We start from the raw sequence: 19,351 nt of genomic DNA, 5'->3' as shown, positions 1-19,351 counted from the left end.
ATGCTTAATGCAATTTCTGGTCATTACTATATATATAACTTTTATATAATGCGTAACAACAAAGCAAACATGTTATCATTCACCCTTATACTATAACAATTATAATATAAAGATGATGCATGTCAATGCTTTTTATGCAAGCATAAATATAACTCTTATATTATATGATGCATGAGCATGCTCTTACATAATTAAAATCATTCTTCTCTAAATTATAACAATTACAATAAAGAGATGATGCATGACTATTGCATAACCTAAGGTGGGATTTACTATATGTGCATACCATATGACATATAAAAAACATACATCGCATGTAATAAATAAAGGATTAATGGACCGGGATGAGCCTTTACAAAAACTGGAATGAAAAAACCCTATCTATTACATTTTTCATCAGGCAAACCAGTTCACAGGCGAATCGGGTCTTGAACCGCCAAGAGGTCTTCATCGTGTAGTAAACGACACAGGTAGACGATCGTTCAGTGCGAACTAGACAATATAAGCATAATTAAATGATCGCATAGACGACGACGAGGCTGCGAAGCCTGATCATCTATGCGATCGCTTAGCACGGCGACAGGTAAATGATTTACCGTGCGTTACTAAGCGATGAAGCTTGCTGACCTAAATGATCGTCCAGTGCACGCGCGCGTTAAACAATACGTGAGCATCACATCGTCTACACGACCTGATACTCTGCGATCGTGTACCCAATTGTCAAAACGATATGATCAACTCTTGATCGCATACCCCATCGTTTAACTGATGCGTGCAACAGTGATCGCAACTCTTGATCGCATACCCCATCGTTTAACCGATGCGTGCAATAGTGATCGCATACTTCATCGTCTTTACGATGCGATCAACAGCGATCGCATACCACATCTTCTGCACGATGCGATCAACCCTAGATCGCCTCCTTCCTCGAAGAACCGCAACGCTTGTCCAGATCTTCTTCTTCGAACGACTCAAAACTTCAAACAAACTTTGAATACAGACTCGATAACGATTATTAATGCCAAAAAACGCAAGGGTCTTTACAAACAACTGCAAATGTAAAAGGATTTAAATCAAATTGAGGCTAATCATCCCGAAAATATCCATTAACCTGCACATCCACATCAAATTTAACCATTAAACAGTGTAGAAATGTTGGATGAACACTAGCACGCAGCGGAAGAAACCAAGATCCATAAGCACTCTAGTTCATTAATTTTGGTTGAAAAGAAACATGCTAAAAACAAAGTATAATGGGTTTCATTAACATACCTTGGCCGAACCAACGAAATATCCATTTCCAGCTGCAAAATCCTTTGAATCATTGTGTAGACCACCATAAGATCTTCTCTACTATCCTCTTGTGCTCTAGATTGGGTTTTGGGACTCAAAATAAGCTGGAATCAAAGAGAATATGGAGAAAACTCACTGGACAGAACCCATTGAAGAACTCCTTCTTCATCCGAATTTTTCAACAAAAATTCAGTCGGTTCTCATGTCTTTCTTCACTCTAATCTCTTCATTATATTGCAGACTATCATGCAAAGAGAAGTCCATGGGATGCAACTCATGCTTGGAGTAAATCAAAGGAGAAAGTGGGTTCCTTGTAAGCTACTTTGAAGATGAACTTGAAAACCCATTTTTCAAGTTTTGTGTAATTTTCATTTTCTAAAAATCCAAATTGATTTTAAAATCATATTTTATTTCTAAAATCAATATTTATTAATTTTACAAATTAATTTTTACAATTAATCTTCTAATAAAATTAATAAATAATTATTTAAATAATTCTAATTAATTTAATATCCAATATTAAATTAATTTTTACACAAATTCATCTTCATATATTTAAATCATATTTAAATGTATTTTCTTTAATTCCTTTATATTGTAATTTGAACGTTTCAAATTAGCTTATCACACTACTCTAGAGCTATCCATTTTCGAGCTAGTAGAGGGACCTCATGGACCTACAGATCATGGGCTCCAACGATCCGAGATTAATCGATTAAACTCATTAGACTGATCTAACCCCCATTCGTTAACTAATGGGTCACTCCACTAAAGCCCATAGTTGAACTCCCCTCACTGTAGATATATTATGTCCACTCGATATAACCATGATTAGTAAGTTAACCCTTCACAGGTTGTTCGTAATAACGGCTAGGTCAAATCTCTGTTTTACCCCCGAAATTATCTCTTATTCCATAAGTTCCCATTGATCCCCCTAATGAACAATTGTTTTGTGATCCAATCACAAAACCGAGTCCCTCTCATTTGGAATGAGAGGGCAGGATCCCTTGTTCAAGCCCCAGAATCAGCACTTAAAGGAACAACCTTTCTACTATCCCTAAAGCGGGTAGGAGTGAATTCCCTCTTGCACCCTATGTCCCCAGCTATCTATCTAGTCTTATCCCTGAAATGGCAATCATATTAGGTCGGCGCTGTTGAGCCAACCTTCACCTATGCAAATCTAAGGGCAACCCCAGATAAACAGGAGTTCATAGTTAGCTCAGGATTAAGGTCAAGTTACCTAGGTCATCGCTTTGAAATAGTCAGTTTTAAACAATAAACAGCGTTATAAAGTAAGAGTGACTCATTTCGTGGTCCGATCTTGTACAAACTCTTTTGCACAAGGACACCCTCACTCCTCATGTCCAACATGAACGAATTAGGATCACTTCGTTTGTAGCACTTTACAACTCCTTGTAACAACTACAGAGCAGGCTGTATCTAATAGTGTTACCAGAATAAGGTACCCAACCTTATCCATGTACTATAGATCATTTTGACTATTTACTCGAACCTGATCCACCTTTATGTCTCCACATAAAGTTTAAGTACTCATCCAATAGTCAAGAGACTTTTAGGTTTATTGGATTTCTATTCAAATCTATTCAATAACACCTTTATTGAATTTTCAGAATAAGTTTCATTGTTTACATACCATGAGTTTTAGGACATAAAACCCAATAAACTCCCACTTGGACTAAAACTCCAGTGGTAACCTATACATCTGATATATAAGACTGAGTTTCTGAGTTTTGTAGAGAAATACAATAAACTAGGGCATCCTATACCCATCTTTTACCATTCAGTATCTCTATACCCGATATTTCTCCCACTTGCCCTAGGTTATCTGGTATTCCTAGTCCTACTAGGTAATTCTCAAACACTTTAGCCGAGAGAATTATTGTAAAAATTTTAGTATACAATAGGCTTTAGATAAAAAAAATATAAGGAGATTGCATCTTAATCTCAATAATGGCCAGGAAGCACACTTTCCTCTCACTACATTAAGGTACTCTCAACTCTTTGAGCAAGATGCATCTGACCTGTCTCAACAACTCTTTGTTAACAGTTAGATCTAGAAATCTTTAAACTTTCTATACTTTGATCTAGCTATTTAGATATTTGAATATCTACAAATGGCTTTTAACAATTTGATTCTCAACAAAGGTTACTAGAACAAACATAATTTTTAAACATGAACATTTCATTTATCATAAAAATATATACAATTTGTTCTTTACAAGTTTTAACAATTAAAAACAAGTAGCAACTTCTCCTTCTGGATGAGCTGAGTAAATGGTCCCAGGGTCAAATTAGCCTGGTTACCTTTTCTCTGCTCTCTTCTCGACAAGATATTGTGGGCAGTGTCTCCTCCAGTACCCTTCGTTGTTGCAGTGGAAACATTTCCCTTTGCAGCGTTATCCTTGCCTTTCAATCCATTACGGTTTTTCCTCTCTTTTCCCTTTACCTTTCTTCACAAGAATACTCTTACTCTTTGAAGAGGAAGTAACTTTAGGCTTGGAGGACATTCCTCACTTCTCGGCAGTAGTAACATTTACTTTTGTCAGACTTTTTGTTCTCAACATTTTCTGGTAAGCCCTTTACTCATTTAACAGAGTAGTCAAATTTTATACATTTAATGCATTCAAAATTTGCAGAAAACTCTTCAGAAAAAATTCTAGAATAAAACCAACTTGACTTCTCTTGTTCATGACAGCACCATTTACTTCTGCGATATGATGGCAATACTTATATCCTCATGTTTCTTTTGTCAACACATCAGATAAGTTGATGAGGATATAAGCACATGCTATATCATTAGCCTTTACCCATCGTCATATACATCCCAGACATTTCGGTTTGTGTTAGAGCTAGGAATGGGAGGACAGTTCTCAGTTAAGACAAATTGCAAATTGTCTATCACAAGTATCGTGTTCAAATTTAATTTCTAATTCATATAATTATCCCCAATAAATTTATCTGATGCTAACACTTGTATTAATAAACTTTTCATTCTGAAATTAAATATCCAATCAAGTTTTAGCAATTTTAATAATTTACCCAAGATTATTCTTTTGCAACGATACTACATCAAGATATTCTTGACTAAATACTACCTCCATAATAATCATATTCCGATAGTCATTTAGGTACCGTTTTTAGTCAAACATTATTAACAATTAATAATTCTGTAAATGTAGACCCACCATTTTCAGACGTCAGAGGCCACGAATGACCAAAGAAATCCTATCCATTTCTGGAGCTTAAGTTGTTCCAAATTCTATGTTACAACCCTCCGAGGAGATAGCCGTCGTTAAACGACTAGCAAAGGGCTGCTTAAAGCTAAGCAGCAGGCGCAACATAGGAATCTCATGGTCCAAACTAATGGAGGAGACCGCAGGATATGTTGACACATTTCCTTCACCCCACTTACTATGAACTACTTCCTCCGTTCACCTTGATATTGACTCATACAAAACACTTTCCGAAGGGAGGTCACTTCTAGGGTGACACGAAGCGTCATATGAATCTCACGGTGTGAACTATGTGGAGACATGGCAGTTGAAATCATACACCTGATCTCTGATCGAACAACTTCCCCTTATTCACCCGAGTCTAAATTTAAGCTAAAAAAATACTTTCTGAAGGGATGTCACTTCTAGGGTGACACGAGGTACCGCTTAAATCCAGACTGTGAACTCTTAGGGACGCGAGAGCTAAGAATAACATATCGTGTATGTTATTAATCTCCCGCTGAAGTTTTCTTATAACTCTATCATATAGAAGTTATTCACTACCACTGAAGTGTTCTAATGTTTGGGTAACATTGTACTTAGGTTCATTTCCGGCTAATTAAAAATAACCCTAATTCTATGTGGTTTATCCATGTATAACTCTTATAAATGGACTTAAACCTATAATGTCTAGGTGATAAACCCTTTTATTACCTCACATCGCTCACGGATACTCATAAAACTGGTTACTAATGCTCAATTATTCGACCATAATCCCCAGGTAGGAGGTGTTCCGTAGACCGTCAACTTAAATACCCCCAACCTTCGACAGGATTATATACCGGTTGAGTTTGTAACCCTAGTTTTACAAGTTTAACAACCTATTTTAACTAATTAAAACAAGTAGTTAACCTACGTGAGCATGCAGCTGTTCTTCGTTATGGATTATAAATGTCTAACCCAATTTTATAACATCTTATAAAACTTTAGACATGCTAAACATCCACAACATACATGCATTCAATATCTAATATAACACTTATATTAAATACAAGAAACCCTAACATGCATACTATATATTATAACAAATTATAACATACTTTCACTGCATGTTGCATGCTTTCTATGGTGGGATTTTAAATCTAAATGGCATACTATATGCACACACAAGATTTATTTAATTATAACATACATCCAATGCATAAATAATTAAACACGTAATGATATGGTTTTAGTTTTGGCAAAAAAAAGCAAGTAAAAGCCTAACTATTACAAAAATAACTTCAACACTGCTCGAACCGCTCCAAAACCGCTTGAACCGGACCCGAACCATCTGAATCAGACCAGTAGAGTCTGAACCGAATCAACCACAAACCATTTGAAGCTGAACCAGACCAAACCTCAAGAGAACCGGTCGAACCGAAGAGAACCAGTTGAACCGGCTTCTCTCGCTTTCGCTCAAAATCTCGCTAAGTCAGATCGTTTAACAATGACGACCATCGTCATGCAATTGGCTTGATCGTTTAGCACTTGCTTGATCGTTTAGCAACCAACGCCTATTGTTTAACAAAGCTACACGATCATATAGTGTTTGCCTTCTATCGTATAGTGTAATCGTCTAGCGCCGAAGGATGCTACACGATCGCTTAGTGTCAAACACTATTGCATAGCTCCATCGTTTAGCACCTCATCTTGATCGTTTAGTACGCGTTCGAGGTAAGCGATCACCTAGTGCTTTCGCATAGCAATCGACGCATCGCTCAACTGTCGTTCATAGGTAAACGATTGTGTAAGCGATCGCTCAGTGTCATCGCATAGCTCTTCACCGCATCGCTTAGCTCCCGAACAAAGGTAAATGATCGTGTAAGTGATCGCTCAGCACCATCGCATAGCTCTTCACCGCATTGCTTAGCTCTCGAACAAAGGTAAACGATCGTGTAAGCGATTGCTCAGCGCCATCGCATAGCTCTTCGCCTCATCGCTTAGCTCCCACCTGAAGCTACACGATTGTGTAGTGCCATTGCATAGCAAAACAACACATCGCTTAGCTCTAGAGGTAGACGATTGTCTAATGCACAACACCTAAACGATTAATGCCCGAAGCTAGACGATCGTTTAGCTTTTCCTTCATATCGTCTAACGTATGAAGCTAAACGATCGTTTAGCTACTGAAACTCAATGATGATATGAACAGAGGCTGATCATTTAGAATCTGCAACTCAGCCCCTTCGCTTGTTTCTTCGAATTACAGCTTAATTTCAACTCTAATGACTCCAAATAAATTACTGCTCTTGGGAAGACATTAAAGCTTATCAAACAAGAGTCAATTACAAATTTAAACGGAAAATTAAAGAGAAATTAAAGGCCAAAACTTAGAAAACCATATCATTACAATAGTTTCATATTTTCATACAAAACACCCACCAAACCAAAATTAATCCGAACTGAATGCTTATAAGATGCTCTGATACTAATTGTTGGATGAACACCAGCACGCATAGGAAGAAACAAGCTAAAAACAGAGTATAAAGGGTTTCATGGACATACCTTGGTCGAACCAACGAAATCTCCATTTCCAGCTGTAAAATCCTCTGAATCCTTGTGTAGACCACCACAAGATCTTCCCTACTATCCTCTTGGTGCTCTAGATTGAGTTTTGGGACTCAAAGGGAATATGGAGAAAACTCACTAGACAGAACTCATTGAAGAACTCCTTCTTCATTCGAATTTTTCAGCAAAAATTCAGTCGGTTCTTATGTCTTTCTTCACTCCAACCTCTTCAATATATTGCAGACTATCATGCAAAGAGAAGTCCTGAATGGGATACAGCTCATGCTTGGAGTAAATCAAAGGAGAAAGTGGGTTCCTTATAAGCTACTTTGAAGATGAACTTGAAACCTCATTTTTCAAGTTTTGTGTAATTTTCATTTTCGAAAAATCCAAATTGATTTTAAAATCATATTTTATTTCTAAAATTAATATTTATTAATTTTACAAATTAATTTTAAAAATTAATTTTCTAATAAAATTAATAAATAATTATTTAAACAATTTAAATAATTCTAATTAATTTAATATCCAATATTAAATTAATTTTTACAAAAATTCATCTTCATATATTTAAATCATATTTAAATATATTTTCTTCAATTCCTTTAAATTCTAATTTGAACGTTTCAAATTAACTTATCACACTTCTCTAGAGCTATCCATTTTCGAGCTAGTAGGGAGACCTCGTGGACCTACAGATCATGGGCTCCAACGATCCGAGATTAATCGGCTAAACTCATTAGACCGATCTAACCCCCATTCATTAACTAATGGGTCACTCCACTAAAGCCCATAAATGAACTCCCCTCACTGTAGATATATTATGTCCACTCGATATAACCATGATTAGTAAGTTAACCCTTCACAGGTTGTTCGTAATAACGGCTGGGTCAAATCTCTGTTTTACCCCCGAAATTACCTCTTATTCCATAAGTCCCCATTGATTCCCCTAATAAACAATTGTTTTGTGATCCAATCACAAAATCGAGTCCCTCTCATTCATCCCTTGTTCAAGCCCCAGAATCAGCACTTAAAGGAACAACCTCTCTACTATCCCTAAAGCGGGTAGGAGTGAATTCCCTCTTGCACCCTATGTCCCCAACTATCTATCTAGTCTTATCCCTGGAATGGCAGTCATATTAGGCCGGCGTTGTTGAGCCAACCTTCACCTATGCAAATCTAAGAGAAATCCCAGATAAACAGGAGTTCATAGTTAGCTCAGGATTAAGGTCAAGTTACCTAGGTCATCGCTTTGAAATAGTCAGTTTTAAACAATAAACAGCATTATAAAGTAAGAGTGACTCATTTCGTGGTCCGATCTTGTACAAACTCTTTTGCACAAGGACACCCTCACTCCTCATGTCCAACATGAACGAATTAGGATCACTTCGTTTGTAGCACTTTACAACTCCTTGTAACAACTACAAAGCAGGTCATATCCAATAGTGTCACCAGAATAAGGTACCCAACCTTATCCATGTACTATAGATCATTTTGACTATTTACTCGAACCTGATCCACCTTTATGTCTTCACATAAAGTTCAAGTACTCATTCAATAGTCAAGGACTTTTAGGTTTATTGGATTTCTATTCAAGTAATAGATCTATTCAATAACACCTTTATTGAATTTTCAGAATAAGCTCTATTGTTTACATACCATGAGTTTTAGGACATAAAACCCAACAAGAAATGCACCCACCAAGAACGTAAATGTCATTTCGTTGCAACATATGAAATCGGAGTATCAGAACCTGGCTCTGATACCAATTGAAGGATCTCTTACCGAAGAGTTCCATGAGCACGTTCAGATTGCTCTAATCTCATAGTGACCGAAATACAACAACATACATTCAAACGTATAGTTATACAAATAACCAGTCAATTAAAGGCATGCTTTGAACAAGAAAAAAACAAGAGAGATAGTTGCCATACCAGTCGAAGTTAGTCTTCAAACTTCGGAACTCAACGCAGCGAAAACCTCTACCCGATCAACGAACGCCTGAATAGATGTGTCGACTGCAGCAGCACGAACAACCGCGAACTCACGAACGTAATGGGGACGACACCACCAGAAAAGAGCCCCAGGTATTCTTGGAGTGAGAACCCAAAGCGTGGTCTTTGGTGAATTTGGTAGAGGAAGGAGGAAGACCAGATCGTTTAGGGGAGCTATTCGATCATGTACGAACTAGTGTGCGATCGTTTAGGCATGAGGTGGACGATCGTTTAGGCGGAGAGTGACTATCGTATAGGCTCTCGAGATACTTAAGCGATCGTTTACGATTCACCAGCGCGCTCTCTCTTTTTATTTTTTTTGGATGGGCGATTGAACGAATGATTCAAAATGAAACAATTTGATATTTATTTCATCGATTACAATAACCAACACATTCCTACTAACCCACGTCCGAACGTGATAAATTGGCTTAAATATCATATAATTAACCAATTAATTAATAATAAATATAATCATATTATATTTTTATCCTATAGTTTGATATCATATATCTACTATAGTATTTTCTTATCTACTTGATATAAATTATACTTATATCTAATTTCCTCCAAAATAATGTATCTCATACATTTAGTCAATTATATCATATATAATTAACCGGTCCAATTATATCATATATAATCGAATTTTCTCTTGTCAATTTGAACATTTTAAATTAACCCAAATACTGGATCTCAACTTTATCCAAGCTACCCAGGGGACCTAATGGACCTGTGGCTCGAAGCTCCAACAGTCCGTGAATAGCTGAGTAAACTCTTTAGCCACGAGATCCACCATCCGTTAACTACCTGACATTCCACTAAAGACCAACAGCTGAACTCTTCTTACCACATATATATTTCTGTGTCCATCGGATATAACTAATCTTGAGTATGATGACCCTTCACAGATGCTCGTAAGTACAGCTGGGCCAAATTATCGTTTTTCCCCTGTAGTTACATCTCACTCCTTAAGTACCACTGATTCCTCTATGAACAATACAACATAGTCCAACTATATGTGAACACCTCTCGGGCGAAGAGAAGGTGTGTGGCACCACATCGTTCAAGCCCCAGAATCAACCCTTAAGGGATCTATCTATCTACTTACCCCTACCTCGGGGAAGGAGTAAATACATCTTATGTAACTGAGTTCCCAGCTCCCAAATCAGAAGAATCCCCAAAATAGTAAGTTTAAATCGGCGACCTGGCCACTCGCACTCATACAAATCAAAAGACCACCCTCAATAGCAGGAGTGAAGGATCTCAAAACGAGAGTTCCATAAGCGGGCTTAGTTCACTCCGATTTCACAGTGACCGAAACATAAACGATATAAATTCTATACTAACAGTTATACATATTAAACTCATCAACAGCATGCTCAAAATATGATAAAACGTAGAGAAAGGGGTTCATACTAGAGGAAGACGATCTTCGTTTGTGTGAAAATATAGCAGCGGAAAACTCCATCGATCTACCAGCACCCGGCGAGTCTCTCGACTGTTACTGCACGATCCGAAAGTACATGAACAAGGCTTCGAGGACAACACCACCACCAGGGGAAACCTAGGTATCCTCGGCGTAAAAAACCCAAAGTGTGGGCTCTGGTGAGTTTGGTAGAGGACGGAGGAAAGGGTATCATGTAGACGACAAGCGCACACAAGAAGAACTCTACTATCATATAACGAGGACGCTTATCGTATAGTAGAACTACATGATCGTTTAGGAAAAACTTGATGATCGTTTAGGATAGTGGTATATGATCGTTTAGGGAACGCGTGAACTAGACGATCGTTTAGACGAAAGAGAATCTATCGTATAGGCTCTCGACGATTGATCTTTCACGGTTTCTTTTGGGGCGTGGGGTCTCAAAGCACGACTGAATGAATGCTTCGAAAATGAAAATGATTTTCAATCTTTAACCCCCCGGTTACCTTAACCTTCACGGCCCCCACGTTCCCACGTTCATACGTGAAATAATTGGTTAATATTAAATAATTAATCAATTTATTTATTTAATAAATATAATCATATTATATTTATATCCTATAGTTTGATATTATATATCTACTATAGTATTTTTCCTCTACTTGATATAAATCATATTTATATCTAATTTCCTCCAAAATAATGTATCTCATACATTTAGCCAATTATATCATATATAATTAACCATTCCAATTATATCATATATAATTGTACTTCCTCTTGTCAATTTGAACATTTCAAATTAACCCAAACACTGGTTCTCGACTTTATCCAAGCTACCCAGGTGACCTAATGGACCTGTGGCTCAAAGCTTCAACGGTATGTGAATAGCTAACTAAACTCTTTAGCCATGAGATTCACCATCCGTTAACCGTCAGTGATTCCACTAAAGACCAACAACTGAACTCTTCTTATCACAGATATATTTTTGTGTCCATTGGATATAACCAATCTTCAGTACGATGACCCTTCATAGATGCTCGTAAGTACACCTGGGCCAATTTACCGTTTTACCCCTGTAGTTACATCTCACTCCTTAAGTACCACTGATTCCTATAATGAACAATACAACATAGTCCAACTATGTGTGAAAACCTCTCGGGCCAAGAGAAGGTGTGTGGCGCCGCATTGTTCAAGCCCCGAAATTAGCCCTTAAGGGAGCCATCTATCTACTTACCCCTGCCTCAAGGAAGAAGTGAGTTTCATCTTGTGTAGTTGAGTTCACATCTCTCAAATCAGACGTATCCCCAAAATGGTAGGTTTGAATTGGCAACTTGGCCACTCGCACCCATACAAATCAAAGGACCACCCTCAATGGCAGGAGTTTTCAACTCACTCAGGATTGAGGTCATGTTACCTATGGTCATTCTAGTGAAGTGAAGTCTCTGTCATGAACGGTATTATATAACGAGATATTAGCACTTCGTGGTCAGGTCTTATACAAACTCTTTGTATAGGACACCCCCGCTCGCATGTCCCCAACACGAATGATCAGGATCAGATCATCTGTGGCAAGTCACAACACTTGTGACCATTCCACAAAGTAGGTCGCGTCCGTAGCATTACCAGGATAAGGTTTTCCTCCTATATTCATATACTACAGACCATTTTGGTTATCACTAAAGACATGATCCACTTGTATGTCACCACATACAAACTTGAGTCACATACAGATAATCAGAGATTTTATGTTTATTGGTTTGTGGTAAAGCAAATAAAACACATAAATGAGCAAAACAACAAGATGTGAAGTAAATATCATATATTAACAATCACATGTGTTCATATATACTGTTTACAAACTACAGGACACGAAACTTTAGGGCATCAACCCCAACAATCTCCCACTTGTCCTAAAGCGAAGTGGGGTGTACAAAAGAACTTAGTACAAAACAATAAACTAGGGCATAAAAGCCCTGTACAATAAAATCTCTCACTTGCCCTAGTTCAGCCGCGGGCGATCCTTTAGACCCATGCTTCGTAGGTGACCCTCAAACACTGTAGCCATGAGAGCCTTCGTAAACGGGTCAGCAACATTGTGCTCCGAAGCGAGCTACGTGACAATCACGTCCCCTCGATGCACTGTCAAGAACTTCCTGAGCAAGACGACCTCCTTAGCAGCTTCGCAAGTCGCTACGTACTCCGCCTCCATAGTGGAGTCGACGATGCACCCCTGCTTAGTGCTTCGCCACACTACAGCTTCTTCATTAAGAGTGAAGACTGACCCTGATGTGGACTTGCGAGAGTTCTTATCAGTCTAAAAGTCAGAATTCGTGTATCCTGTAAGGATTAAATCCCTAGAACCATACACGAACATGTAGTCTCTCGTTCTTTGAAGATACTTGAGAATGTTCTTCACTGCAGTCCAGTGACCCTGGCTTGGATTAGACTGATACCTACTGACTATACCCACAGCGTAACAGATGTCTGGACGAGTACAAAGCATCGCGTACATCAAACTGTCAATGGCAGACGCATATGGGACCCATCTCATTTCCTCAACCTCTTGAGGCATCTTAGGACACATTTCCTTAAACAAAGTGACTCCATGCTTGAACGGCAGTAGGCCCTCTTGGAGTTCTGCATTGAGTACTTGAGCAACATCTTGCCAATGTACGATGCCTGAGACAGTGTTAGCATTTTGTTCTTATGATCCCGAAAAATCTGGATCCCTAAAACAAACTGAGCCTCTCCCAAATCTTTCATTTGGAATTGGGTCGCTAGCCAGCTCTTAACTGTAGTCAGTGGACCTACATCATTCCCAATGAGTAGGATATTGTCTACATACAACACTAAGAAGACTACTGAAGCGTTGATGATCTTCTTGTAGACGCAAGGTTCATCAACGTTTTGGTCAAATCCATACGACTTGATTGCAACATCAAATCGTATGTTCCAAGATCGAGACGCCTGTTTCAGTCCATAAATGGACCGATTCAGTTTGCAAATCTTTTGCTCTTGACCTTGGGCTATGAATCCCTTGGGCAGCACCATATAAATGGTCTCCCCAAGATTGCCATTCAAAAAGACCGTCTTGACGTCCATTTGTCAGATCTCATAATTATAATAAGCTGCAATGGACATGAGGATGCAGATCGACTTTAACATGGCAACAGGCGAGAAAGTCTCCTCATAGTCGACTCCCTCTACCTAGGTATAACCCTTTGCTACAAGTCGAGCCTTGAAGGTCTGTACCTTCCCATCAGCACCCCGTTTGCACTTGTAGATCCATTTACAACCTATAGGGCGAACCCCATCAGGCTAATCTACAAGATCCCATACTGAGTTGAAATACATCAACTCCATCTCGAGATCCATGGCCTTGAACCATTCATCCCGGTCAATATCCTCTATTGCCTTCTTATAAGACAACGGATCCTCACATGGCCATCTGCTACCATAGCAATGATTTCCATGAAACCCAGATAGCGAATGGGTGGGTTCGCAACCCTCACACTACGTTGAAGCTCCCTCAAATCTTGAGATGGAACCGACCTATTCGATGAACTCCCATCAACAAATTTTGTTAATGTAGTAAACTCTTCAACAACTCTTGTTGCAGTTTTAGTAGTTTCATTGGAAAGCTCACGTAACATGACTTTGCTTCGTGGACTGTGCTCCCTTATATGATCCTCCTCCAGGAAAGTAGTGTTTGTTGAAACAAACACCCTATTTTCCATTGGATCATAAAAATAACCCCCTCGTGTACCTTTAGAGTAGCCTATAAAGAGGCATAACCTCGACCGTGGTTCCAACTTCTTGGGATTAGCCTCAAGCACATGTGCAGGGCAACCCCAAATGTGGAAGTAACGTAAACTAGCTTTACGCCCGTTCCACAATTCCAAAGGTATTCTAGCAACACTCTTGAAGGGAACACAGTTGAGTATGTACACCGCAGTTTCCACTGCGAAACCCCAAAACGAGTCTGGTAAGAAAGCGTAACTCATCATCGAACGAACCATGTCTAATAAGGTCCTATTTCTCCTCTCTGCTACACCATTCTGCTGAGGTGTGCCTGACGCTAAGAGTTGGGAAACGATTCCATATTCTATCAAATAGTCCTAGAATACGGAGTTCAAAAACTCTCTACCTCGATCTGATCGAAGTGTTTCAATCCGTCTATCCAATGCGTTTTCAAATTCAGCCTTGAACTCTTTGAACTTTTGAAAGGATTCAAACTTTTGTTGCAAAAGATAAACATACCCGTATCTTGAGTAACCATCAGTAAAACTGATAAAATACTCATAGCCACCTCAGGCTCGCACATTCATAGGACCACAAAGGTCAGAATGTACTAACTCAAGAGGTTCTTTAGCTCTAAAACCTTTTCTAGTAAAAGGTCATTTAGTCATCTTACCCTCAAGGCAAGATTCGCACACAGGTAAAGAATTTTCTTCTAACTCACTTAGAAGTCCATTCTTCACCAGTCTCTCAATCCTATTGAGATTGATGTGCCCTAAATGTAGATGCCAAAGTTGGGCATTTTCTTTTGGAGAAAGTTGTTGACGTTTTGATTGAGTTACGACAGTTCTGAACATTTCAGTATTATGAAGGGAATTAATGGATAACGACCTTAGCACATATAAATTTGATTCCAGATTTTCTGTGCAAATAAAGACACCATCTTTATGAATAAACGCTTTACTCAAATTGAAATAAATAGTGTATTTACATTGCAATAAGCACTTTACAGAAATAAGGTTCCTTTTTAGTTCAGAAACAATATATACATCATTTAAATTTAGAAACCTATTATGTAAAGTCAACTGGATCCCTCCCACTGCCACAGCTGAGACGACGTGCCCGGTGCCTACTCACATCGTCATCTCACTAGCCTCTAACTGTCGCCAAGATCTAATCCCCTGAAAAGAAGAACAAACATGGTTAGTGGTGCCTGAATCAATTATCCAGACAGAATCATCATTCTCCACTAAACAAGTTTCGAGTACAAGTAAATCATATTTACCTTTATCCGCCTTGGCCTTAGCCTTGGTTGTTTTCTTCTCCTTCAGATACCGAGGACAATTCCTCTTCCAATGTCCATCTTGATTGCAATGGAAACATTTTCCTTTAGCAACTGGTGGACGCCTCCTCGGGGCGACAGGAGGTGGGTTAGTAGGTGCCTTCCCTTTTCCCTTACCACCCTTCTTCTTCTTCCCCTTTGCAGAGTTAGAAGTAGAAGGTGTAGACTTCGTTCCTGAGGTCGAACCTCTATGGAACGTCCTTGAGGATGAAGCAACATTTGCCTCACCCTTCTGCCTCTCCTTACTTTTCAGTAAAGATTGGTATGTCTGCAACTCGTTGATGAGAGTTTTAAGGTTATATTTCACTTTGTTAAGAATCACATGACTAACAAAGTGCAGGAAGCTCTCCGGCAAAGAATGCAAGATTATGCTAACCTAGTTACCCTTATCGATGATAGACCCATTCAACTCCGCCACATTGAAGTGGACCATCATGTTTAGCACATGTTCACGAACAGAGGTGCCTTCTTGCATTTTAAAGTTGAATATATATTTAAGAGCCTCATGCATAAGTTGTTCAGACGGTTGTCCAAACATCCCCCGCAGGGACTCCATGATCTCACGAGTTGAGACCAAAGGCTCATGCTTCTTGGCCAAGATGTCAAAAAGACTTGCCAAGATATAGGCTCGAGCCTTCTCATTTGCCCTTGTCCATCGCTCGTATGCCTCCCAAACATTTCGAGCGACATTTGGAGCTGGAATAGGAGAACAAACCTCCGTGAGAGTGAACATGAGATCCTCGATGATTAGGATCATTGTGATCATATGTTTCTATGTTGAAAATTTGTCACCAATCAATTTTTCAGCGCTTAACAAAGATAAAGTGGTTGTAGCCATTTGAAAAAGTTACTGAAAATACGAACAAATCTTGATTAGTTTTGCTAAACCACTTTTAAACCAATTAGTTTTGCAAAACAGTTTCAAGTACCCTAAGTTATAGATTTCTATTTTGCAATGATGCCCCAGTGAGTCAAGACAAACGCCACCGGTGGGGTGATCAATTGCCCCTTCACTGAGATGAGACATTCTCAACCATTAGGCAGAACCAACTCTTGGAACTGAACCTAATAGCCACCATTTTTCGGTCCAGAATCGTTAGCATGTAACTATTTCGTGTAAGTGTAATCCCTCATTTTCGATGCCAGAGTCCTGCCCTAATGCGCTTACCGTAGGGAAAAGACAGATTAGGACAAGAGACTAAGTTACCTTATCCTCTTACAGGAGATCAAATAAAGAAATGCGCAAAATAAAACAAGAAACTGAGCAAAATACAAGATGTGAAGTAAATATCATATATTACACAACACAAGTGTTCATACAAACTATTTACAAACTACAGGACACGAGACTTTAGGACATCAACCCCAACACCTTCAATCTATGGTCATCCTAGTGAAATGAAAGTCTCCATTATGAACGACGCTATATAACGAGACTAAACATTTCGTGGTTCGGTCTTATACAAACTCCTTTGTATAGAATATCCCCGCTCGCATTTCTAATACATGAACGATCAGGATTAGATCATTTGTAGCACTTTACAACATTTGTAACACTTACAAAGTGGGCCATACTCGTAGTGTCATCAGGATAAGGTATCCAACCTTATCCATATACTATAGACCATTTAAGTTATCACTTAAACATGATCCACCTGTATGTCTCCACGTACATGTTTAAGTTACAACAATAACCTTGGATGTTAGTTTATTGGTTTGTGGTTAATGCAACTAAGATATCATATATTTCATAGACAAAGTGAATAAAATATCAAATATTATTAATCACAGAAATATTTATTCATATAAGGTTTACAAACTATAAGGCATCAACCCCAACAACCCCGACATCTAAAGATAGGATGTCCGGACGGAGGACATCTGTAGAGTTTTGGATGCCCTCCTGAAACATGGGTTTTGCAGATTTCTGAGTTGAGAGCCTTCCCATTTTACTTTGACACACACATACGCACACGAATATGCACACACAAACGCGCACACACACGCACACGCGCATATACACAATCTTCGTTTGCATTATATAACTAATATAGTACACACACATAAAAAAAAATCTTAAATTATGATATATTATTTTGTTGAGAAAAATAACATATAAAAATAATATAAATTGTATTAATTTTAAATTGATAAAAAAAAAAAAAAAATTATGTTCTATAAGCTCAGATTATATCATAATTTCAACATGCTTATATCTTGGAAAAATGATACATAGTATGTGAAATTTGAATCAAATAGCAAAAGCCCTTTGTTGAAATGTCTGACATAAAAAATTGGGACAATAAAGTTACTCATATAATGAAATAAATATCAAAATGAGTTTTGCTCAGTAGTAACTGGAATGATCTTCATCTATCTACTAGGATGATCTTCATCTATAGAGGTTGGAGGTTCAATCCTTATTCCCATAATTGTTGTACTAAAAAAAGAGATAAATACAAATAAAATATATAGTATCTATTACTCACATTCAGAGTACATAATATATAAAATTGTCCAAAATTATAGCAAAAGCTATTCAAAATTTACCAACATGATCATAGTTCAATTGAGATATATTTGTACTATTAACCAAGATTTGAGGTTTTATACCTCACTCTATATAAATTATTTTTTTTAAAATAAAAATCCAAATCTAGAATATTTATGAAGGATATGATTTAATTGTTAAGGATGCCAACACAGCCAGCCACGTCACCAAAGGCAAATCTACTCAGCAACTCCGTCAGCAATGAAAGTCTTCATAAAATTACAGTCTTACCTTTTTTACCAAAAGAATAGGTTGGATACAACAAGTGTATAACCATTTATGTTGTTGTTATTCTTGCATTCCCAAATTAGGGATTCCATTTTGTATAAATACAACATTTGTGTATAGTTCAAAATACAAGAGAGAAATAGAAAGAAAAGATTGGCACGCTGTTATCGTCCACCAAGTTCTCTTTAATACTATCGTCCACCTTTTGATGTTATCGTCTACCTTTTAAACTTTGTCATCTACCTCGTTGACGTTATCGTCTACCTCTTTAAACGCTATCATCTACCTCTGTAACGTTATCATCTACCTTTTAATGCTATCGTCTATTTCGTTGATCCGTCTACCGTTCCTTCATATAACTCTTCAAAAGACAACAAGCACTTCAGAGTGCCGTTCCCTTCGACTCCCGTTTCTAACTTTAATAAGATTTTCCGTGTAAAGATCTAAATTTTACAATCTTCTATTTTGGGCCCCGTCTCATTTTAAATATTTTGTAATTCGTGAACTATTTCAAATAATAATAATAATAATAATTTGTGAGCAACTTTATAGTTCAATATTACGAAATGATGAATTTCACAATTTTATAGTTCAATATTACGATAAATCATTAACTAATTCGGGGCACGTCAGAAGTAAGCGTCGAAGTTATAGGACTTCATGATGAAGCTTTTTCGGTGGACCCTCTCGAACCGAAAATGAGTATTAGACATAATCGAAATTAAAAATAATAAATAATATATTAAACTACTATTCTGTTGTTTATTCTTTCAAGTTGGTTCAATTTCAATCCATATATTTTTAATAAATCTTAAATTTAATCCTTCAAAATTAATTTTTATTAAAACGGATATAATAATAATAATAATAACTTTCATGCAAGAAAATATGATATGTGAATATGATTTGAAAATTTTTAGTGATAATGTTAATAAATAACAATTTATTGTTTGAAAGATTAATAATAAAAAAGTCGGTGGTAAAAAGTAT

Source organism: Benincasa hispida, chromosome 9 (genome assembly GCF_027475165.1).
Source record: "Benincasa hispida cultivar pf3 chromosome 9, pf3_genome.v1.1, whole genome shotgun sequence".
In the NCBI taxonomy this organism is placed as follows: Eukaryota; Viridiplantae; Streptophyta; class Magnoliopsida; order Cucurbitales; family Cucurbitaceae; genus Benincasa; species Benincasa hispida.
Note: the sequence above shows the minus strand (reverse complement) of the source record.